This window comes from Oryx dammah, unplaced genomic scaffold, assembly GCF_014754425.2.
Source record: "Oryx dammah isolate SB20612 unplaced genomic scaffold, SCBI_Odam_1.1 HiC_scaffold_11, whole genome shotgun sequence".
Lineage (NCBI taxonomy): Eukaryota > Metazoa > Chordata > Mammalia > Artiodactyla > Bovidae > Oryx > Oryx dammah.
Window position 1 is genome coordinate 29,025,619 of NW_024070195.1, and position 25,238 is coordinate 29,050,856.

Genomic DNA, 25,238 nt, shown 5'->3' on the forward strand with positions numbered 1-25,238 from the left:
TGATATTATACATGTTTCAATGCCATTCTCCCAAATCATCACACCCTTTCCCTCTCCAAAAGTCCGCTATACACATCTGTGTCTTTTTTTTATTTTAAATATTCTCAGTACTGAAAAATCTGCTCTTTGTGGATAATCATAATATTTAAAAACAGATTTTGTAGCAAGATGGTAGAATGAATACATATATTTATTAATGTATCATATGTGTATATATAAGATTGTTGTGCTGTACACAGTTGGTCAGTCGTGTCTGGATTCTTTGCAACCCCATGGACTGTAGCCCACCAGGCCGCTCTGTCCTTCCAGGCAAGAATACTAGAGTGGGTTGCCATGCCCTCCTGAGGGCACCTTCCTGATCCAGGGATGGAACCTAGGGCTCCTGCATTGCAGGCAAATTCTTTACCAGCTGAGCAACCCGGGAAGCCCAAGTATACTAGAGTGGGTAGCCTATCCCTTCTCCAGGGGAACTTCCTGACCTAGGAATTGAACTGGGGTCTCCTGCCTTGCAGGTGATTCTTTACCAGCTGAGCTACCAGGGAAGCCTGTATATTAGGTTATATACTACTTATTTCATCTATTGTCTACCCTCTCTGGATAATAGTAGAAAAACAATCCCCAACTTTTAAAATAAAGTGATTAATATCCTCAGTGGCACACAATCTACTTTGTGGCAACTTTTGAACAAAAGATAATCACTAAACTAGTCTTGAAGGGAGATACTTCTGTGAAGTATAAAGAACTATTTAATATGTAATTTATGATATGCTTATTTAAAGATCTTTCTCACAATTTTGTAGCTGCATATTAACTAAAAAGAGCTTTTCACAAGAGTTCGTTTTTATTCTTGGATGAGAGTCACCATTGTGTATTTTTTGGGATATTTTCTAATTTGAAAGTGAAAGAGCAGAGTGAAAAAGTTGGCTTAAAACTCAACATTCAAAAAACTAGGACCATGGCATCAGGTCCCATCACTTCATGGCAAATTTTGGGGAAACAGTGGAAACAGTGACAGACTTTATTTTCTCGGCCTCCAAAATCACTGCAGATGGTGACTGCAGCCATGAAATTAAAAGACCCTTACTCCTTGGAAGAAAAGCAATGAACAACCTAGATAGCATATTAAAAAGCAGAGACATTACTTTGCCAACAAAAGTCTATCTAGTCAAAGCTATAGTTTTTCTAGAGGTCATGTATGGATGTGAAAGTTGGACCATAAAGAAAGCTGAGCAACGAAGAATTAATGCTTTTGAACCGTAGTGTTGGAGAAGACTCTTGAGAATCCCTTGGACTGCAAGGAGATCCAACCAGTCAATCCTAAAGGAAATCAGTCCTGAATATTCACTGGAAGGACTGATGCTAAGCTGAAGCTCCAATACTTTGGCCACCTGATGCTAAGAACTGACTCATTGGAAAAGATCCTGATGCTGGGAAAGATTGAAGGCAGGAGGAGAAGGATACGACCGAGGATGAGATGGTTGGATGGTATCACAGACTTGAAAGGTTGGTTGTTGCATTAAGGAGGAAATAAAATAGTGAATGTTTATAATAATATGTGATAAATAAATCAAAGATGTGTGGTCTGGGTAAAGAAGGAGAAGAACTGGTTGTGGTAATTAGCCTCCAGGTTGACCTTGATTGCTGATAATCCTTGTCCCCTTGTACGTGCCCTTGTATAGTCCTCTTTTCTCACTGAATTTGAGATGACCCTGTATAAGAAGGGGTTCCTTGGTGGCTCAATGGGTAAAGAATTCTGCCTACGATGTAGGAGATATGGGTTTGATCCCTGGGTCAGGAAGATCCCCTGGAGGAGGAAATGGTAACCCACTCCAGTATTCTTGCCTGGGAGATCCCATGGATAAAGGAGCCTGGATTACAGTGGACTACAGTCCATGAGATTGCAAGAGTCAGACAGGACTGAGCAACTAAATCACCATGACCATCACTGAATAACAAAGAATACTGTAAAAAGACTTGCAGCATCCTGCTTGGTTTCTTATAATACTTGTTCTTGGGCCCCTACATAACCATGGAGATGGATTACTCAAAGTGGAGGGCTGGAAAGATCATGTGGAGAGACTCTATGGAGAGGACTTGAGAAAGAGAGAGAGAGAGATTTCTGCGAAACCCCAAGTTGTCCTACCCTCGAGCAACTTGGAGTCCTCCCTCCTGTACTACATACCATCCGGATGAATCCTCCTCAGTGAGCTCTATCCAAATTGCAGATCTGCAAGAAAAAAATAAAGATTGCTTTTGATTTAAGTCTGCTTTTGGAGTAGCTTGTTGTATAGCCATAGGTAATTGGTACAGAATTTGGGATGCTACCATTAACATGGAGCACTGCAGGAAAGCAAAACTAAAGCCTGTGGCGCTGGCTTGAGGGTCAGGGACAGAAAAATCTGGGAGCGCCTCAAGATGATTATTAAATAGAGAAAGTGGAGGGGCCTTGAGGAGAAGGTTGCTGAAAATCTGGAGGACAGTGAGAGAAACGTCATTTTAGGCTGGAGAAAAATTATGTACTGGCAAAACACTGAAACTCCTACTTGCAATAACATGAGAAATAGAGAAAAGTATTTAATCTCAAGTTTTTGCTAAAGAAGTTTCCAGGTAGGATGTTAAAGTTGCCAACTGGTATGATAAACCTGAGGAGAACCAGATGGACTGAAAATGAAATGTTTAGTTTTCAGAACTTAGAGGAAATACAGAGGTACAAAATGGTTTTCCAGCCAGCAAAATGTTCTCAAAGAGAAGTGACCTCAGGGCAGAGATGAAAATATGAGGTATGGCTGTAATACCCTTGGTTAGCTTCCCAGGTGGAGAAGTGGCAAAGAATCTGCCTGCCAACGCAGGAGATGCGAGAGGTGTGGGATTCAGTTCTTGAGTTGGGAAGATTCCCTAGAGCAGGAAATGGCAACCCACTCCAGTATTGTTGGCTGGAAGATTCCAAGGTCAGAGCAGCCTGGAGGGTTACAGTCCATGGGGTCGCAAAGATTCGAACACAGCTGAGCATACACACACAGGACCTTGGGAAGACTTGAGGTTGTGCCTCCAGAAAAATGGTAGGGGCACTAATAATATTTTGGACATAGCTCACTGTACTTCTGATAATCTAGGGGCATTTTTCCACAACAGCTACACATACAACCTGAGATACAGAAGGACATGTCTTAGAAAGAAATGCGGGTGTGATTTCTGTCTAATGGTATGAACTATAATTCAACACATAGGAAGCCTACAGTGTTTTTTAAAAGAATAAACATATCTTGGGCTTTGGGCTTTTTGTTTTTGAATAGTCCACAGTAACTGGAATAGCAATGTAAACAGGATCTCTTTTTTTCTTTTTCATCTTTGAGGTCAAGTGACTCACGTCTCCTGAGCCCAGGACCTATAGAGATCTACAGGCTGCTCGTTTCTTTTTCTCTATTGAACTCATTCAGGGATCATCCTCTTATGTGCTGAGGAATTGGTTAGAGATGGTTGCAGAGGTAAAGGCAGGGACCAGCAAGTTAATCATAGAAAATTCTTGTTATTTGGATCTTTGTGTGGTTTGATACTGACCAGGAGGTGAGCGCCAGTGTTTCCTGATGCCCAAATGAAACTGTACCATGAGGTACATCTTCCCTGCCTTACAGGCTCAGGAAATGTGGGATACTCCAAACCAGACAAGTCTCAGACAGACCTGCTGCTGCTGCGTCGCTTCAGTAGTGTCCAACTCTATGAGATCCCATAGACAGAAGCCCACCAGATTGCCCCGACCCTGGGATTCTCCAGGCAAGAACACTGGAGTGGGTTGCCATTTCCTTCTCTAATGTATGAAAGTGAAAAGTGAAAGGGAATTCGCTCAGTCGTGTCTGACTCTTCGTGACCCCATGGACTGCAGCCCACCAGGCTCCTCTGTCCATGGGATTTTCCAGGCAGGAGTACTGGAGTGGGGTGCCTAATTGTACTCAAAACTGGAGATCATGCTTCCTTTCTCCACCTGCATTATTCTATGTATTAAATGTATCCTGCTATCAGATATAAAAACCCAATTGGCATCTATCTAAACTGCTAAGTCTTTCAAAGAGGGTTTCAGATTAAACAACTGAATTATAATAGTAATCAAATAAATCTGCCAGGGGAAGGAGATGAACATGAAAATAAAAAGGAAAATAAGATCATATAGAAAGAAACAAATGTAATGTAACAAAAGTCAGTGTGGGAGTTCAAAAATCATTATTTAAAAAAATAATAATTTTGTTTATTTATTTTTGGCTGTTCTGGGTCTTTGTTGCTGCACAGGCTTTCATCTAGTTATTGAGTGGGGGCTGCTCTCTAACTGTGGTGCACAGGCTTCTCATTGCAGGGACTTCTCATGTTGCAGATATAGGCTCCAGGGCATGGGGACTGCAGTAGTTGCTGCTCCTGGGCTCTAGAGCACAGGCTCAGTAGTTGTGGCGCATGGGCTTAGTTGCTCTGAGGCATGAGGGATCTTTCGGATCAGGAGTGGAACCCATGTCTCCTGGGTGGATTCCTTACCACTGAGCTATGAGGAAAGCCCCCCAAATCATTACTTTTTAAATGCAAAATTCAATAGCTGAATTAGAGGAGAAGTTCATGTGCAAAAGAAAAGCTCCTAGCAGAGTGTTAAAAGATAAAGAAATCACAAATAAAAAGATAAAATAATTGGAAAAGAAACTCAGAAGATTCCATATGAGTTAAAGGGGTGATGGTGACTTAGGAAAAAAGAGTACAGGAGAGTACAGGAGAGGCAATCCTTAAACAATCAGAGGGAAACTTCCCTAAGTTGAGAGGAGATCTGAGTGTAAAATTAAAAAGCCTCACAGAGTTCTAATCTGGGTGATTAAAAAAAATTACATGAATCTGGATATAGCCTGACACATGAACTGGACATCTGGACCTGAATTCAGAGATGAAGAAAACTGTATATTTTAAGGAAAAAGTGACAAGTTTTTGCACAGAAGAGATTGCATCTTATTTGCAATGTCAGAATTTTAAGTGGAATAAATCAGAAGACAGCTGAGAAAAAAAAGGCTGTGACACAAAAGTCCTATCCTTAGCCAGAAGCTAGGATATTATTCATCTGTTCTATACAAAAAAAAACAGGATGTTTAAGGATGTATAAGAAGTCTTGTAAAGTTTGGTAAAATTTCTTTGGTTTTTAACAGTGGGCTACATATTACTCCATAATGTGAATATAACATAATTAACCAACCATTTTCCTATTGATTGATGTTAAATTCCCCCCACCCAGTATTTTGTCACTATAAACTATATTGTGATTAATCTTCTTATAGTTAGAGCCTTATGTTTTAATGCCTTTAATTTTCTGAGATAGGTTCCTAAGAATGTTATTTCTAAGGTCAAAGGTGTATTTATTTCAGATTTTAAAAGGTGCTACCAGATTGCCCTCTGAAAAGGATATAAAACTTGACATTTCCACCACCAGGGAAAAGAATATCCTTTTGCTGGGGTTCTCATTACAGGAGGTAGCTCTCTCTTTAGAAAATGTTTGTGGGTCTAATAAATATAAAGTGACATTTAGTTGTTAATTAAATTTGCATTTTGCTAATAAGAAGGGAAGTTGAACACCTTTTTGTTATTTTGCTCTTTCAATTTACTGATCCTACAAGTTACCTAACCAACAGCCTTTGCCCATTTTTTTTATTTGAGCTTTTTATCTTGTACATTTGTAAGGATTCTTTGTGGTGGATTTGTGTGTGTATATGTGTCTGTGTTTGCAGCTACATAACTGACATTTCCTGAAGGTTTTGTTTATTAACCCTATGTATGTTTTTATAAATTAAAAAAATTAGCAATCATCTTATGTATAATTTTCCAATGTTGTTGAAGAATGCTTCCCACACTCCCAGATGGATATGTAGTCTTTATTTATTTATCTATATTGAAGGATAGTTGATTTATAATGTGTTTTGTTGTTGTTCAGTCAATAAATTATGTCCAACTCTTTGTAACCCCATGAACTGTGGCACACCAGGCTTCCCTGTCCTTCACTATCTCCTGGAGCTTACTCAAACTCATGTCCATTGTGTTGATGATGCCATCCAACCATCTCATCCTCTGTCACCCTCTTCTCCTCCTGCCCTCAATCTTTCCCAGCATTAACGTCTTTTCCAATGAGTCAGCTTTTTGTATCTGGTGGCCAAAGCATTGGAGCTTCAGCTTCAGCATCAGTCCTTCCAATGAATGTTCAGGGTTGATTTGTTAGTTTCTGCTGATTCTGCTGCTGCTAAGTTGCTTCACTCGTGTCCGACTCTATGCAACCCAATAGACGGCAGCCCACCAGGCATCTCCATCCCTGAAATTCTCCAGGCAAGAATACTGAAGTGGGTTGCCATTTCCTACCCCAATGCATGCATGCATGCTAAGTCGCTGTAGTCATGTCTGACTCTGTGAGACCCCATGGACAGCAGCCCACCAGGCTTCTCTGTCCACGGGATTTTCTAAGCAAGAATACTAGAGTAGGTTGCCATTTTCTTCTCCATTGTTAGTTTCTTGTATATGCCAAAGTGATTCAGTTATACATATATGCATGTGCTTTATTCATAATCCTTTCCATTATGGTTTATTACAGGATATTGTATACAGTTCCCTGTATTATACAGTAAGACCTTGTTTATCTATTTTATATATAGTGGTGGGTATCTGTTAATCCCAAAGGCCTAGTTTATTCCTCCCTTACCTCCTTTCCCCTTTAGTAACAATAAGTTTGTTTTCTATGTCTGTGAGTCTGTTTGTGTCTCATAGATGAGTTTATTTGTGTCATATTTTAGATTCCATATATAAGTGATATCATATATTTGTCTTTCTCTTTCTGAGTTACTTTACTTAGTTTGATAATCTCTAGGTTCATCTATGTTGCTGCAAATAACATATTTCATTCTTTTTTATGCCTGAATCATGTTCCACTGTGGGCTTCCCAGGGGGCTCAGTGGTAAGGAATCTGCTTGCCAGTGCAGGAGACTCAGGAGTCTTGGGTTCAATCCCTGGGCCCGGAAGATTCCCCTGGAGGAGGAAATAGAAACCCACTCCAGTATTCTTGCCTAGAAAATCTCATGGACAGAGGAGCCTGTCCATGGGATCGTGAAAAGTCAGACACAGCTGAGCGACTGAACACAATATTCCATTGTATGTATATGTATACACAATGGAATATTGTGTATGTATATATATATATATCTTCTTTATCCATTCAACTGTCCATGGACATTTAGGTTGCTTCCATGTCTTGGCTATTATAAATAGTGCTGCTGTGAACATTGGGATGCATGTATCTTTTCAAATTATGGTTTTCTTTGAATATAAGCCCAGGAGTAGATTGCTGGATCATATGGGGCAACTCTGTTTTTAATTTTTAAAGAACCTTCATACTGTTCTCCCTAGTGGCTGCATCAATTTACACTTCCACCTACAGTATAGGAGGGTTTTCTTTTCTCTGTACCCTCTCCAGCATGTGTTATTTGTATACAGTCTCCTTTGTTGTTGTTTATCTTTTAACAAACGTATGTTTTAATTTACATTTAATTCTTTAACATAAAGTTTTTTTCTCTTACATACGACAGACTCTGTGGGTTGGCTTATTCTCCAACAATGTCTTAAATCCTGTCCTTCTGGCATTTCTTTTTCGTGAAGGCTGGAAGCTAAGAGTTGATATCTCAGGTTCTTTTATAGTTTCAGGGTCATGTGACTCTGATTGGGCTACAAACACAAGGCCATGGAGGAAAGTATTCTTTTCTGAGTAAAAACAAAAACTTGTTTAAAAGCAAGTAAAAATCTTTTAAGCCTGCCTCTAAAATCATTTTCCCTACTTTCTTGTCTGTAATGTGGATATTGTGTCTGCAGTTTCTGCCTTCATCTTGCAGTGGTGAAAATGAAAGCCAAACACTGAGGATGATGGAGCAGAAAGAAAGGAGACTGTGTCCTTGAGCAGCTGACATAGACCGAATTACACTCCCTCCCCGAGACCTACTTGTAAAAACAACCCTCCATTTGTTTAAGCTACTGAATCACGAGGTTTTTGTTATTTAATACTGAAAACAATCTTCTTGGATGTGGGGGCCAACATATGCTTTCTTCTATAGATATATGGCTAATTGTGCTATAATCTATCTTTCCCCTCAATTAAAATGCCATCAGTGTCACTTATTAAATTACCATATATATTGAGATCTATTTTTGGATTCTCTATTCTGTTGCACTGAGTTGTCTTTCTCATCCTATGTCATTAATATATTGATTTGATTAAAATGATTTTATTCACACACACACACACAGGTGTGTGATAGGTGAAGTCGCTCAGTCGTGTCCAACTCTTTGCAACTCCATGGACTGTAACCTACTAGGCTTTTCAGTCCATGGGATTCTCCAGGCAAGAATACTGGAGTGGATTGCCATTTCCTTCTCCAGGGGATCTTCCCGACCCAGGGATCGAACCTGGGTCCAAATACACAAAGAATGTTGTGACAGTTCGATTTCACTGGGCATGGCAGTGGTGCTTTAAATCTGTCCATTCTCCCAAGAAAATTTCTAAGATTTCAACAAAGTAGTTTTCAAGCGCTTAGAGCAAGGTATTTCAGGGATGGTCCTCTGAAGAAATAAGTTAAAGAACATGATATAATGAAAGCAGCATTGCGTATAGTCAGGAAATTTTCATTTTACTACCCATCTGCCAAGTTTTCAACCCCACACGTGTTCTTTCAATTTCCTCATCTCTGATTGACTCATTCATAGACTCAGGGTTGACAGTAGATGGCTCCTGGTGTCCCATGCAGTTCTAAAAATCAGTGATTCCATGAATCTATAAACTAGGACATTTCTCTGAAACTATTACATTCTTTCTCCTTACAGGAAAGAAAATTTCTGTGAGTGGAATCTATCATCTTTAAATACAGAAGTTACCTGTATACTTGTATGCAATCCAAAAAATCCAGTTGCCCACGTTAGCTTTTCCTTTTCTCTCATTGTGTGGGAGGGCTTTTGGTCACCTTCTAGAAAAGGGGATAAATTGAACTTGCCTTGGTTCCCCTGTGGGTTACTTCATACAGGTCTTAACTTTGAAAGGAGAGAACAGGCAGACAGCTAGAAAAAGTTGTAATTCTGAGAAGTATTAGAGAAAATGTGGGGTTCACAGTGGAACCCAAAACTTCACTGGGGATTAGAATCTACACTGCTTCCTAGACGGTCTGTACTGCTTGGCCGATGCTATTTCTTTTTGTCCTTCATGTTGTCCTGTAATATTCAGCTGTTTCTCACATGTACCACAATCAGGTTACTTTTTAAGAATATAAGGATATGAAAGGTCAAATCATCTACCCTCCCAACAGTTCTTTTCATCTGCAATAAGAGAAAAATTATATTCAGATAATTTTGTGCATTAGCTGTATTCTAGAATATCTCAAGATGTTGACTTAAAATTAATATGAAAAAATTATTAAGACTTAAGCAGGGTACTCCTCTGTCCTTTCAACTAATGTCACAAGTTGATTCTGCTTTTCTAGGTCATGGTTCCTCTCAAGGATTAAGACAAATGATTTGACGAGGAGATTGAATCATTTAAAATTTATTTTCCTTTGTTTAACTTTAGGATAGCTCAGGAATTTTGGCTATCCTAATTCATCTTCAAATTTAATTTAAAAAATGGTAACTAATGACCTCAATTCAGATCATTTGCAAAATCTCACAGCCTTATAAATATGGATTATAATAAGAATAATGATTTACAGATAATGAGCTCTTTGTCTCTGGAATCTTCTTACAGCTGGAGGAGTATAAAAGGTCATACCTACTGGGTTGTATTCTTATCTTTCTCCCTCTGTGTTTATCATTTTTGCTGTGACTTTTTTGAAGTCTTAATATTACCACTATCCTAGAAAAATGTGATCTAGGATAGATGGCATAAAGGTGTCAGCATCAGGATACAAACTTGATTATATTTTCTTTCCCTTTTGAGGTTAAAACTATCACAGACTGATTTTCTAGTTTTTCCTTTTCTGAATTCCATGTAGAAGCTACCAAGAAGCTTTCTCCATAGGAGTGATATCACAGTGTTATTGTAAAATGTTATATAGAGTACAGTTATAAAATGGCATGATCACTAGTATAAGGAATCATAGCTTTTTTTCCTAAAAAAACCTGTACACCGTATTTATTCCTTGAAGCTTTTTGGCAGTACTGTATATATGATATATGTTTAAGAAAACTGAGGCAGACACTTAACAGATTTTACCCAGTGACAGAGTTGTTAAGTGAGATTCCAATAACACTTCTGTTAATCAACACTGCCTATAGTGAGAAGCAAATGCTTAATTTAGTAATAGTGATATGTAGTTTATATTGCCTGGGGAGTGTGGTCTAGGAAGTTTTTTTAATTGTTTATCTTCCCTTGGCATAAATACATTAATGATACATCGAATATATTTAAAATTTTGAAAGTTTAGTCATAAAATTTATGATTGAGTACATTTAGAGAGCACAACGTATTTTTCAATTCTCTGCCTCTTCCATCACAATAATTGCTCTCTCCAGTTTGTACTAAGTTGCTTTTTTAATTTTTCAACTTTAAGCATTGATCAATTTCTAGATTTTTATTTACTCTAAGAATAAATTTAATATAAACAAGATTCCCTCTGTCTGTTGATTATAGCAGAAAATATTATAAATTTTATTCTGGGAATTGGGAGGTTGTTAGGGATGCAGGGAAGAAGTTGTAAGTAATTTGAGACATTTTAAAACATCTAGTATTCTTTTGCTGATAACATAAAAACACTCAGTAATGTGATTACTTTGTTTTAGAAATCAGTATTAGAGAAATCCATTTCTAAATACGTTTTTAAAAATCTTTTATGTCCTCATTCTAAAAAATATTTATTTTATATATTTGACTGCACCAATCAGTTGCAGCATGTGGAATCTTTTTAGCTGTGGCATGCGAACTCAGGGATCGGACCCTGTCTTTTGCATTGGGAGCATGAAGTCTTAGCCACTGGACTGTTAGGAAGGTCCCCAAAACATCTATCCTTTTTTTTCTTTAAAGATAGCAATTTTAGGTAGTCTACAATAGTGGTGAGTCCAGTAATAGTCCAATCAATAAATGAATGGTCATTTATGTACATCTAATTTTTACATGGGTGTTCATTGGAAGGACTGATGCTGAAGCTGAAACTCCAATACTTTGGCCACCTCATGCGAAGAGTTGACTCATTGGAAAAGACCCTGATGCTGCGAGGGATTAGGGGCAGGAAGAGAAGGGGATGACAGAGGATGAGATGGCTGGATGGCATCACTGACTTGATGGATGCGAGTCTGAGTGAACTCCGGGAGTTGGTGATGGACAGGGAGGCCTGGCATGGTGCGATTCATGGGGTCACAAAGAGTCGGACACGACTGAGCAACTGAACTGAACTGAACTGAATTTTTACATCTAGAGTGATACACTATACTATTTTCTTATAGTGAATTTAACAATCTCAGAACAATTAAAAAAGTGTTAGCATTTGGGCAATTCATAAGAAAAGCTGACATTTGTTCACAAAACATGGTCAGTGCAGTCTGAAGCTTTTCTTTGAGATTTTTCTCCAAACAGCTGTTGCAAATGATCCTGAGTTCAGAAATGCTAGGTATAATAGCATTGTGGAGGGAATTAACTTGATGAAAGATCTACCCTTCCTGTTAAGTCATGCTTAATAATGTCTAACTTCTCAGATAACTGTCTTCACAATAATTAAACAGTGAATAACAAGTAAAACTGATACACATGTTTCTATTATTTTGTGAAATGATGGAATGGATGAAACAGCGGGAAACAAAATTACTGTTTGAGGTGGGAAAAAAGAACACATATCCAATGATAGAATCCAAAGTAAGCTTATCCTTACTACAAATAGATCAACCATCAGGGCCTGATTTGGTAAAATATCCTCTAAATGGTCACCTCCTCCAAAAATACATTCTGGTCTTTCACCTTGAACTAATTTCTCCCATTTTGTCCTTTCCCATCACTGCTCATGTCCCTATTTATCATTCGACTCCTTGGCTTTGGATTTGAGTTGTTAATATGTCTGGGACTGTTGTTATTTAGTCACTAAGTTGCCTCCAACTCTTTTGTGACCCTAGGGAGTATAGCCCACCAGGCTCCTCTGTCCATGGGATTTCCCAGGCAAGATAACTGGAGTGGGTTGCCATTTCCTACTCCAGGAGATCTTCTGTACCCAGGGGTCAAACCTGTGTCTCCTGCATTGGCAGGTGGATTCTTTAAGCCACCAGGGAAGTCCATGCGGGACTGTGCCAGCCTGCAAATATCTTGGAGGCAGTGGTGGCGTCTTATTGGACTTTGCATGCTTTAACCCTTACCACAAGAAACATGGTGCCATATCTGGCACACTGAAGGAAATTAATAAAATTAAGTAAGTAAACAAATAGGTAATATTTTAACTGTGCATTTTTAATTTTACTCTTCTCCATCAAATAAAAAATACAACGAAAATAAGCATTTTAGCTAATTTTCAAATTAAGAGACAAAGAATTATATGATTAATTAAATTAGTATTATTCCTCAGTATTCATCAAATTCAGTTGATGATCCTGTGTCTCTAAAAGTTAGGGTCTGTTTCCAAGTGTGAGTAGTATGAGACATTACAATTAAGCGACCAAGAGGGATTATGAAAAAAAGTGAGGTGCTTATCCAAAAGCCCAAATTACCTAATTTGAATTGTTGTATAATATAACTTATTGAGAAAATATATTATCAGGGCTTTCTATGAGCAAGACACCAATGGGAGACACTGAGGATAGGAAGATGGTGACAATTCTGCTTTTTGTCTCAAGGAGAAAGGAAAATTATATATATATATACACATATATACACATAGGCCAGTGACAGAGTTCAGGAAGGGTTATAATTGCTATAACTTAACCTGATGAGGAACTGAAGAAAGACTGAAATGCAGTCATTAGTAATATGTATTTCTTAAAATCTATAAAAGGTTTGATGATTTACTATAGGAATATAGAAAAAGCAGTGGTGAATCATGCCTGAGCCAGAAAGCCTTGGAAAGTTTCAATGAAAAGAACACATTTGAATCAGGGCTTAAGTGGTGACACAGATTTGATCAGATCAGAGGGGCAGGATTTTAGGTAGGAGAAATTGCATCAGCCATGGTCCTGTGACATGGATGTGTCTCGAACAATAACTAAAGAGCCGATGGGACTGGCAACGAGGACCTCTAGGTGACTTCCGAGCAGGTGTGATGGATGTTAAGGAATGGATGATAAAAATATTCTGATACACTGGGATACACTGGGTTTGAGGGAGACCAGAAGCAGGAATAAGTGTTAGAAGCCATTGTCCTGGTGAGAAATTATGGGGTGTGGAATAGGCCAGCAGCAGTGAAAAAAGAGGGCAGAGGAAATGAGAGAGTCTAAGAGGACATTAACATTTTCTAGCTTTAGTGGCAAATAAATTATGATCATTTATATGCTATGGAGAGCTCAGGAGAGTGACTTTTTTTTTTTAATGGAGTAGAGATAAAAATTTTTAAAGGCAGGAGTGTCAAATGCTGCAGTAGGATAAAGATTAAGTAGTTATCATTGAGGGTGACCATAAACATTTTTCACTTGGATGGGAAAACATAAGCCGCTGATTCCTGTTTCTATCACTGTTGTTCCCCTAGTCAGTCTGGAACCGTGAAATAATATTTAGTGCTAAACAGCCTATGCAGAATTGGAAAAGAATGTTTAGTTGATTGCCGTATGCCATGTCAACTGATTAGCGTCTCTTCTGTGTGGATCAGCTGCTGGGGACGCTGGTTGCTCACAGGAGCAGCTGTTGTCACTCATTCTGCTCCAAGCAGTAGGTGAGCCGGAGTCAGATTGTGCTGCAGAGGTGAAGGAGAAGGGAGATGGAATTTGTAAGCGAGACAAATTTTTACCTCTACTGTCATCAGGTGTTTTTTTTTTTTTCCCCCTGGACCTGAAAATTAAACTGACATAAGACAGATTAACATGAGAAAAGCTAACAAATGTATGTGGTTTATGTGATGCAGGAGATTTCTTAAGGCAAAAAGAACCCAAAGAAATGATGAAACCTAAATATTCTTTTTACTAGGTTGAACAAAGACAGACAATTATGGAAAAGTAATTAAAATTTAAGGAGAAGCTAAAGGAAGATGAAAATTCTTTTAAGTAGGTCTGTTTGTACAGAATTCTCTTGGCTTTGACTCCCATGGAAGAATGTTCTCTTGGTACAGTTCAGTTTAGTTCAGTTGTTCAGTCATGTCTGACTCTTTGTGACCCCATGGACTGCAGCATACCAGGCTTCCCTGTCCATCACCAACTCCCAGAGCTTACTCAAACTCATGTCCATAGGGTCAGTGATGCCATCCAGCCATCTCATCCTCTGTCGTCCCCTTCTCTCGCCTTGAATCTTTCCAAGCCTCAGGGTCTTTTTCAATGAGTCGGTTCTTGGAACAGACAAGGCATCTTTCACAGATGTGTTTTATCTCCTGTTTTTAGAAAGAAGAGGAGAGATTAGAATGGCCTTCTCTTATCTGCTATTTTTTAAAGTGCCTTTCAGTTCAGTTCAGTTCAGTTGCTCAGTTGTGTCTGACTCTTTGCGACCCCATGAAATGCAGCATGCCAGGCCTCCCTGTCTATCACCAACTCCCAGAACTTGCTCAAACTTATGTCCACTGAGTCCATGATACCCTCCAACCATCTAATCCTCTGTCGTCCCCTTCTCCTCCTGCCTTCAAACTTTCCCAGCATCAGGGTCTTTTCCAATAAGTGAGTTCTGTGCATCAGATGGCTAAAGTATTAGAGTTTCAGCTTCAGCATCAGTCCTTCCAATGAATATTCAGGATTGATTTCATTTACAATGGACTGGTTGGATCTCCTTGCAGTCCAAGGGACTCTCAAGAATCTTCTCCAACACCGCAGTTCAAAAGCATCAATTCTTCAGCACTCAGCTTTCTTTACAGTCCAATTCTAACATCCATACATGACTACTGGAGAAACCATAGCTTTGACCTGATGGACCTTTGTTGGCAAAGTAATGCCTCTGCTTTTTAATATGCTGTCTAGGTTGGTCATAACTTTTCTTCCAAGGACCAAGTGTCTTTTAATTTCATGGCTGCAATCACCATCTGCAGTGATTTTGGAGCCCCTCCCCACCCAAATAAAATCTGTCACTGTTTCCATTGCTTTCCCATCTATTTGCCTTGAAGTGATGGGACCAGATGCCATGATCTTAGTTTTCTGAATGTTGAGCTTTAAGCCAACTTTTTCACTCTCCTCTTTCACTTTCATCAAGAGGCTGTAAGTTCTTCTTTACTTTCTGCCATAAGGGTCGTGTCATCTGCATGTCTGAGGTTATTCATATTTTTCCTGGCAATCTTGATTCCAGCTTGTGCTTCTTCCAGCCCAGCATTTCTCATGATGTACTCTGCATATAAGTTAAATAAGCAGGGTGACAATATACAGCCTTGACATACTCCTTTCCCTATTTGGAACCAGTCTGTTGTTCCATGTCCCATTCTAACTGTTGCTTCCTAACCTGAATGCAGATTTCTCAGGAGGCAGGTAAGGTGGTGTGATATTCCCATCTCTTGAAGAATTTTCCAGTTTGTTGTGATCCTCACAGTCAAAGGCTTTGGCATAGTCAATAAAGCAGATGTGGATGTTTTTCTGGAACTCTCTTGCCTTTTCCATGATCCAATAGATGTTGGTAATTTGATCTCTGGTTCCTCTGCCTCTTCTAAATCCAGCTTGAACATCTGGAAGTTCACGGTTCACGTACTATTGAAGCCTGCCTTGGAGAATTTTGAGCATTACTTTGCTAGCGTGTGAGATGAGTGCAATTGTGCGGTAGTTTGAGCATTCTTTGGCATTGCCCTTCTTTGGGATTGGAATGAAAACTGACCTTTTCCAGTCCTGTGGCCACTGCTGAGTTTTCCAAGTTTGTTGGCATATTGAGTGCAGCACTTCCACAGCCTCATCATTTAGGATTTGAAACAGCTCAACTGGAATTCCATACCTCCGCTAGCTTTGTTCCTTTAGCTCAAAATAATCCTTATGCCAAAGTGACATATTTGAGGGTAGCATATTCTGCCCTGCTGCATCCCATTCAGTAGAGTCATCACCTATGAAATAAATAAGGAACAACAGTGAACCTGAAAACCCAAGAGGGTTTTCCTCTTGCTGTTCTGTGAAGTTCATTATAGTTTGTATTCAGTTAAGAAAGTTGATAGTCAAGCTATATTTAGTTATTTCATTTTAAATCTTGTATTTATGCACCTTCTATCTAATGTTTTATACTCTCTCTCTCTCTCTTTTTTTTTTTTAACTTTACAATACTGTATTGGTTTTGCCATACATCAACATGAATCCACCACGGGTGTACATAAGTTCCCACTCCTGAATCCCCCTCCCAGCTCCCTCCCCATACCATCCCTCTGGGTTATCCCAGTGCATCAACCCCAAGCATCCTGTATCTTGCATTGAACCTAGACTGGCGATTTGTTTCTTATATGATATTATACATGTTTCAATGCCATTTTCCCAAATCATCCTGCCCTCTCCCTCTCCGACAGAGTCAAAGAGTCTGTTCTGTACATCTGTGTCTCTTTTGCTGTCTTGCATACAGGGTTATCGTTACCATCTTTCTAAATTCCATATATATGTGTTAGTATATACTCTTAAACACTTTAAAATTATGTAATCCAGGGTGAAAGACTGGTAAAAAATTGTTAAATTTACCTCTGTTTGCATTATAAAAATTCTGGGGAAATTGCATGAATGTGTTTGTAATGTATCCTGTAATATCATGTATTATACTGTTATGGCTGAAGAATGTTGTAAATACTAATCTTCCTGCAATGCGGGATACCCAGGTTTGATCCCTGGGTCAGCAAGATCCTCTGGAGAAGGGAATGGCTTCCTAATCCCATGGACAGAGGAGCCTGGTGGGCTACAGTCCATAGGGTTGCAAAGAGTCATGCATGACTGAGTGACTAACATTTAATCCGAAAGATCAAAATAGAGAATCACCTGGAAAAAAAAGTCCTGTGTTTGAGAACATTTTAAAGGTAGTTGTTGGGCTACCATCTTATTGGTTCCCTCTGTTGGGCTGAACGGTGGGAACTAAAAGACCATGCAGTGAATCTCATGATTTTTTTCAAGGAGTGGACTTGGAGGAGGTGGAGGGTTGCAAACTAGATTACATTCCTTTCTCAAGAAATAAACCAGAGGCGAACAAAAACAAGCTAACAAACTTCAGCAGGTTTATGACCCAGTTTGCTGTAGAGTCAGAAAATTGTATTTATTGTCTTTTGTAAATAATTATTTACTGTTGTCTAGAGTAGCCTTTTATTCGTGCCTTTGCTGAGTGTACTTTGTGTGCTACGAGTGAGCATCTGTGCTTCCATAACCATCCTTCCTCTAACCTCCAGGTGCTGGCCTCTTCCCATGTTTCTTGAAAAGTCAAAGGTGTGAGTCTTGTTAAACAATTTTATTTTTCTTTCTTCCTAAAGACATTTATAAATACATGCATTGCTCTGCTCTGAATTATCTTGGTCTCCCAACAAGGTGAAAGTAGACATTTAATTATGTTTTTTTTTCCCCAGCCCCTGGTATTTGTTCTTATTGCTCATAGCAATATTTTAGCTCACTTTAATTTACTGTACTAGTGTTCTTAATCCCCTAAAGTCACAATTCTATTCAGGAAGACAAAAAATATAAAGTGATAAGATGTCTCATTATCTCAAAATACAAGAAAAATGAAACTGTCAATGCCCACTTTCTCTAGAAAGGAGAGCCTGGGGCAAAGATAAAAGTGATAACACAGCAGTTTTGAAGGTGAAACCCAGTCCAGCATAGCATGAGTGAGGAGAGCGAAGTGAGGCAATCGTAGGGGTGAACCAGCAGGAACGCATGGCCAGGCTGGGGACCACTTCATGGCAGGCTACACCTAGGCGTACCAGCTTAGCAAGGACATTGCTGGCCACAGGGACAGCTCTGAAGGGTGACAATGAGTAACAGATTGTGACTCTGGGTATCGAAAGGAAGGAGGAAGGAGCAGGAACTTATTTATGTAGCTCTCTCATTTTTGAGCTTCCCCAGTGTCTCAGCTGTAAAGAGTTTGCCTGAAATGCAGAAAGTGCAGGTTCGATCCCTGGGTTGGGAAGATCCTCTCGAGGAAGGCATGGCAGCTGATACCAGTTTTCTTGCCTGAAGGATCCCATGGACAGAGGAGCCTGGTGGGCTACTGTCGCAGAGAGCTGGACGTGACCGAGGACACATGCTCTAAGTTTTTGCTTTCCATAAGTAAAAATTTACTCCTGGTGGGAGTCAACTATTGCATATTCTGAGGGGCATCATTTGGCTCTTACTATCCTCTCCTATGATATGATGCTTCATCTAAATTTAGATGTAGAAGAAGGCAGAAACTCTGACCGGGCAGCAGATTGGCTTGGCTGTGCACAATCAAGGGTTGAGAGCGTGGCATTCTCAGGGCAAGTGACTGGTTGGCCTCAGGCAAGGAACTGAAAGACCCCAAAACTCCATTTAGTACGGCAGCTGTGCAAGTGAGCTAGTATCCAGGAGACTGCTGGCACCAAGGGAATCTGACATTTGTGTCTCATAAAATAAGCTGGATCTTTAAAAATAACAACTAAGCAATCCATAGAGATGTGTAAGAGAGATTTATCAGGAATTCTGTCAAATGTAGGTAAATGCAAAAAAATGATGGTTTGAAGTTGAGCAGCTTCTCTTACAATCACACTCTCAAGATTTTGTGCAGCATGACACTTGCAATGTTATTTGGATCCCTTTTTCTTTATTGACATGCATGTCACAGGCTCTGCAATGAACATAGTGAGGAATCTTATGCCTCAAGCAATGCACTGACCACACACTGGGAGAAAAATCAGAGCCGTATAAGGAAATCCAGCAGAGCTTCTGGAACTCAGTTGCAAATTTCTCAGGAAATAATGTATATGATTAATGCTATGGTATTTTTTCTTATTAAGATTAACAATCAGCTTAGTTTAGACTTGAGATTTTGTGATATGTTTGCTAAAGCCAGATTTATTTTTAATTTTTTAAAAAATGTATTTATTTTTTACTTTACAATATTGTATTGGTTTTGCCATATATCAACATGAATCCACCACGAGTGTACACGTTTTCCCAATCCTGAACCCCCCTCTCACCTCCCTCCCCATACCATCCATCTGGGTCATCCCAGTGCACCAGCCCCAAGCATCCTGTATCCTGCATCGAACCTAGACTGGCAATTTGTTTCTTATATGATATTATATATGTTTCAATGCCATTCTCCCAAATCATCCCACCCTCTCCCTCTCCCACAGAGTCCAAAAGTTTGTTCTATACACCTGTGTCTCTTTTGCTGTCTCACATACAGGGTTATCATTACCAACTTTCTAAATTCCATATATATGCGTTAGTATACTGTATTGGTGTTTTTCTTTCTGGCTTACTTCATTCTGTATAATCAGCTCCAGTTTCATCCACCTCATCAGAACTGATTCAAATGTATTCTTTTTAATGGCTGAGTAATACTCCATTGTGTATATGTACCACAGCTTTCTTTTCCATTCATCTGCTGACGGACATCTGGGTTGCTTCTATGTCCTGACGATTATAAACAGTGCTGCGATGAACATTGGGGTACATGTGTCTCTTTCAATTCTGGTTTCCTCGGTGTGTATGCCCAGCAGTGGGATTGCTGGGTCATAAGGCAGTTCTATTTCCAGTTTTTTAAGGAATCTCCACACTGTTCTCCATAGTGGCTGTACTAGTTTGCATTCCCACCAACAGTGTAAGAGGGTTCCCTTTTCTCCACACCCTCTCCAGCATTTATTGCTTGTAGACTTTTGGATTGCAGCCATTCTGACTGGTGTGAAATATTACCTCATTGTGGTCTTGATTTGCATTTCTCTGATAATGAGTGATGTTGAGCATCTTTTCATGTGTTTGTTAGCCATTTGTATGTCTTCTTTGGAGAAATGTCTATTTAGTTCTTTGGTCCATTTTTTGATTGGGTCATTTATTTTTCTGGTATTGAGCTGCAGGAGTTGCTTGTATATTTTTGAGATTAGTTGTTTGTCAGTTGCTTCATTTGCTATTATTTTCTCCCATTCCGAAGGCTGTCTTTTCACCTTGCTTATAGTTTCCTTTGTTGTGCTGAAGCTCTTAATTTTAATTAGGTCCCATTTGTTTATTTTTGCTTTTATTTCCAATATTCTGGGAGGTGGGTCATAGAGGATCCTGCTGTGATTTATGTCAGAGAGTGTTTTGCCTATGTTCTCCTCTAGGAGTTTTATAGTTTCTGGTCTTACATTTAGATGGAACAAAATAGAAAGCCCAGAGATAAATCCACACACCTATGGACACCTTATCTTCGACAAAGGAGGCAAGAGTATACAATGGATTAAAAACAATCTCTTTAACAAGTGGTGCTGGGAAAATTGGTCAACCACTTGTAAAAGAATGAAACTAGATCACTTTCTAACACCATACACAAAAATAAAGCCAGATTTAAAATTACTATCCTGCTGCTGCTTGTTGGAAAATGTCCTTCAAGCACAGAGTAGTGTGTAATTCAAGGACTCATTCTTCCAGCTCTTCTGTTTTAACTAGCAGAGTTCAGTTGTGGAAGAAAGAAACAGTGACATCCTACTCATGAAATAAGATTTTTTTCCCCTCTGTTTTACTGTTAAAGATGCCACAGGCAAGTTATGAGATCTGCAAGGAACTCTGGCTTACCTAGAGTATGAAAAAGTGGAAAATTATGTTTTCTCCTGACTTCACGCCATTAGACTCTCATGGGGGAAGAATGCAGAGAAAGATTCTGGAGATCCCATGCTAATTTGTTATTAAAAAAAAAAAGCAGATCCAGCCCCAATTCATCTCACTGAAGACAGATAGCAACATAGCATCAAGGCCATTGCAAATAAATACCCTCTATTCTCCCATGGACATCAATTGATGGTAAATTTACTTAAAGTCTGACTTGCCTGACAAAGTTAATTTGGGGGCTACTTTTGATAAATAAAAATTGTCATCACTTATTGCATGCTTTCTTATTTGCCAGACAGTGTTCTAAGTGTTTTTTAAAATTCTTTTAATCTTTCTAACAACCATAAGGGGAAAGTTACCCTCATTATATGGAGAAGGAGACAGAATTACAGAACTGATATATGTAACCTGCCTAGGGTCACACAGGCAGCAAATAAAACGGCAGAGCTGGAATGAGCAGTCTAGAGCAGGCAGATTCTTCTTAGCTAAAAATGATTATTGCCTCACCCCTAACACCAGTGATGTATGTGTGTGATACGAATATAAGCATATATAGAATTTCTTATTTTCCTTATTTGCTCAATAACAAATATGGAAACTATTTTCTAAATATATTTCATTTTTATCTGCTTTGTCGGAGAATACATTCAAATGAGAAAGGGAATCTAGGAGACCCTGAAATTATCCTTCCCTCACCTCTCATAAGCTTTATATCAAACACACAAAGGAGCCTACCTCCTTGTCCTTCATAAATGTGCTCAGGTTTATGAAACTTGAAAAGTGACAGATTGTTTATTAAGTCACTTAATCACTAACACGTCTCATCTCTTTCTCAAATAGTGAGCTATTACTCCAGCTGCTAGGAAAGTTAATATGCTCGTAACTAAGTGATTGAAGAGAGCTGTAATACATCTGTAACTGTCTCATAATGCAAGGTAAATAAGCTGGAAATTATCTCCTGACACTCTTAGGGCTGCCAGGAGACAGAAAGCTTCTCCTCCTGGTTCCACTGGATTTGTTTCATGTAAATTTTTGCTGGCCCTTGCCAGGGAATACAAATATAGAGGGAAAAGAGTTTGAAGGCTTCAGAACACTTTGCTTTTAAGATTCTGCCCCTAGAACAACTCCAAGTGTAAAACAGGTAACGCTTTCGATTTAAAATTTAAGATGTGCACAAATTTACAATAGTTTTCTTTTTGTCTCCTCCATGAGGCATTAGGGATCTTTTCCGGGTCACATCTAATTTTTAGACCAGCATGAGGGCATCAAGAAGCAAACTGTTGATAGTCAAAGTTATAAAGATACAGTCTTATGCTGCTTACTTGGCTCGGGTTTAAACTCCCTTTTTTACGCTTTTTCTCTGGATGCTTTTATTCTTATCTCCAGCCTAATTTAGCACAGGGTTCATGCTCTGTGTGTCTGCAGTTTGTTTAGCATACATTTCTTGGAATTGCCCATGCTTATGCACAACTATATAATGGGCTTATGTATGTGTATTAGTCCTTCAGTCGTGTCCAACTCTGAGACTCCATGGACTGTAGCCGGCCAGGCTCCTCTGTCCATGGTATTCTCCAGGCAAGAATACTGGAGTGGGTTGCCATTCCCTTCTCCAGAGGATCCTTTTGACCCAGGAATTGAACTGAGGTCTCCTGCTTTGCAGGCAGATTCTTTACTGTCTGAGCCACCAGGGAAGTCCATAGGATGAGCTTACTGCCAATTACCAGCATAGGTGGTTCCTGCTGAAGGTATATTATTCTCATATCAGGTTGACAATACACAGAACTGCAGTTCAGCTGGACAATATCAGAATCAACCTTTGTTTTTTTTCTTTTTGATTGACAGATCCTGCCTCAGGTTTATTTGTCAAATAGCACAGGAGGACAACAGTCCCCTGCAGACAGCAGCCCAGGGGTCACACCACTCTTCTGTCCTCACATTGGCAGATGAAGGCTTGTACTCTGGAGGCTTTGTGGGTGCTTGGGCAACTTTGAGAGCCTGAGCCTGAGCTGGAGTTGGAGTTGCAGCTGCACCTGCAGTTGTGACCTTGGCTTTGGTTTCAGTCTTGGCCTGGGATTTTGGCTAGCAGAGCCTGAGACCCTTGGTGATGCAGGCATGAGCGGATTTTCTGTGCTTAGGGTAAGCAGTGTAGGCAAGTTAACTTAGCTTGTGGCTGCCACCCTTTGGGATCTTGGGCTTGACTTCCTTAGGCTTCACGAGAGCCTTGACAGCCTCAACATGTGCATTCATGGCCTTGGCGTTATTGGCCTGTGTCTTCTTCAGGCCCTTCTTGTGCTTCTCGGTAAAGCACGTTCCTTGAGAACTTAAAGTCCATCCCCTTAAAAGACTCATATCATCACGATCAGGGTCATAACTTTTTTAAATTTTTATTTATTTATTTGGCTGTGCCAGGTCTTAGTTGTGGCAAGCAGGACATTTAGTCTTTGTTGCGTCATGTGGGATCTTTAGTTATGGCATGCAGGATCTAGCTCCCTGGCCAGGGATCGAACCCTGGCCCCTTGCACTGGGAGTGTGGAGCCTTAGCCACTGGACCACAAGGGAAATCCCGATTGGGATTTTTTGATGCTGTTTCTGTGTCATTTTCAGGACTGGTTGCGTGTGTGTGGTTCTTGGACTTGGCCATGTCTACACCTGGAGGATGAGAGTGGAGAATTAGAGCTAGGGGCTCACTGGGCTGGGTCTTACCTCTCCACCCTGGTGGGGGACTCCAGATCCTGAAGCTCCTGGGACCTGAACAGAAAGAGTCAAACTAAGTGTTTCTTCTTTTACATTTTTTTCACAAAAGCAACTGTTGCTCTCACCAACACATAGGAGACCACAAATGTGGTCTAGTCATGACATGTCCATTCTTAGTGATGGGACCTTTCCTAGCTACTGTATTCCTAAGTTCTGGTTCAGAATAGGAGCTCAGCTACATAATACACCTGAAGTAAAACAAGCCATTCTGCCAACTTTAACTGAGCAGTTGCTTTGTGCCAGGTGCTGTGTTAGGTGGCTTGGATACTGCTAGTACTTGGAGAAATACAAGTAACTTCTTTCAGTCCTCAAAGAAGGCACTGAGGTCTTAGAATTGACCCCCTCAGCAGGTGGGAGTGCCAGTTTTGGCTTAACTGCATTGCTGAAATCTTAAATATCCAAAGGACTTCTGAATTTTTGCATTCGCTTTGATAGTCAATGCATTTAACTTTAAAATATATAACTCATTCCTCTAAATATTTAATACTGATCATATAATTAATAAGCACTAATATTTTATAAAGTCAAATCTCCTAAGAATTTAAACATTGGAAACTGAACTAGTCGATTTCTTTTAAACATGTCAATAACATTGAGTCTCACATGCCAACTTCTGTTTTCAGCAACATACACTCAGATAAGATGAAGAAAGATGATGACAATAGTTACACAATTTATTTCTATTTGTAGACTTGACTTTTATAAATGCTCATACTAAATTTGATTGATTCCTCATATCAATTTATTTTGTGTCTTTAGAGTAACAGAATTATTTATTTCTGTGATTTCAAAAGAAAATGATTATTGTTTTTCATTCGTCAAGTTTGCAGTATCCAGACTGGGTCACCGACTGCTGCATTGGCCTCGTCCTCATAGCAACAGTTCACGGGTTATGTCAACGGGATTCTTTGGTCTGTGCTTTCCCTTGAAACCCTTGCCTCCTTCATTCCCTCCAATCAAGTGTCAGGACATATAATTATTAAAAGTAAGGGACTTAATTCCTGGTATGTATAAGGGAAGAGATTTTCCTTCTTCCTTTTTCTCAGAACATTTTTTGTTTTTTTTTTTTTGGTAAACCTGTAAATTGCTTCTCTGCACCTTTGAGATGTGTGCACATTTTTTAAAAAAGATCCTGCTGTGCTACTGACCCAGCTTTGGGTTCATTTACCAGATGTTCAGCAATGCCAATCTACTGATCCAGATTGTGGTGAAGGAAAGCACTGCATTTATTGCAGGGCGCCAAGCAGCGAGAATGGGCCTTTCATGCTCAAAAGACCTGAATTCCTCAATGGCTTTCAGGAAGGGATTTTTAAAGACAGAGGAAGAGAGTTAAACATGCTGCATGATCAGCTTATGCACAGTTTTCTGACTGGTTGATGGTGAGGTAACTGGATGATGTTTTGGGAATTTCAATCATCAACGTTCTGGTTCCAACTGGTCTGGCGTCTTTATGCTGGTGGTCACAGGCAGTTAACTTCTCCACCTGGTAGGGTTTTTTAGTATCTGCAAAACCACTCAAAGATATGACTCAGGATATTATCTATAGCCCTTGAAAAGGAACTAAAGGTCCTTGAGTTTGTTTTATGGCTAAGCTATTATTGTTTTGTCTTGCTTGACTGCTTTCTTTTTTTTTCCCCCCTATATTCTCTTGC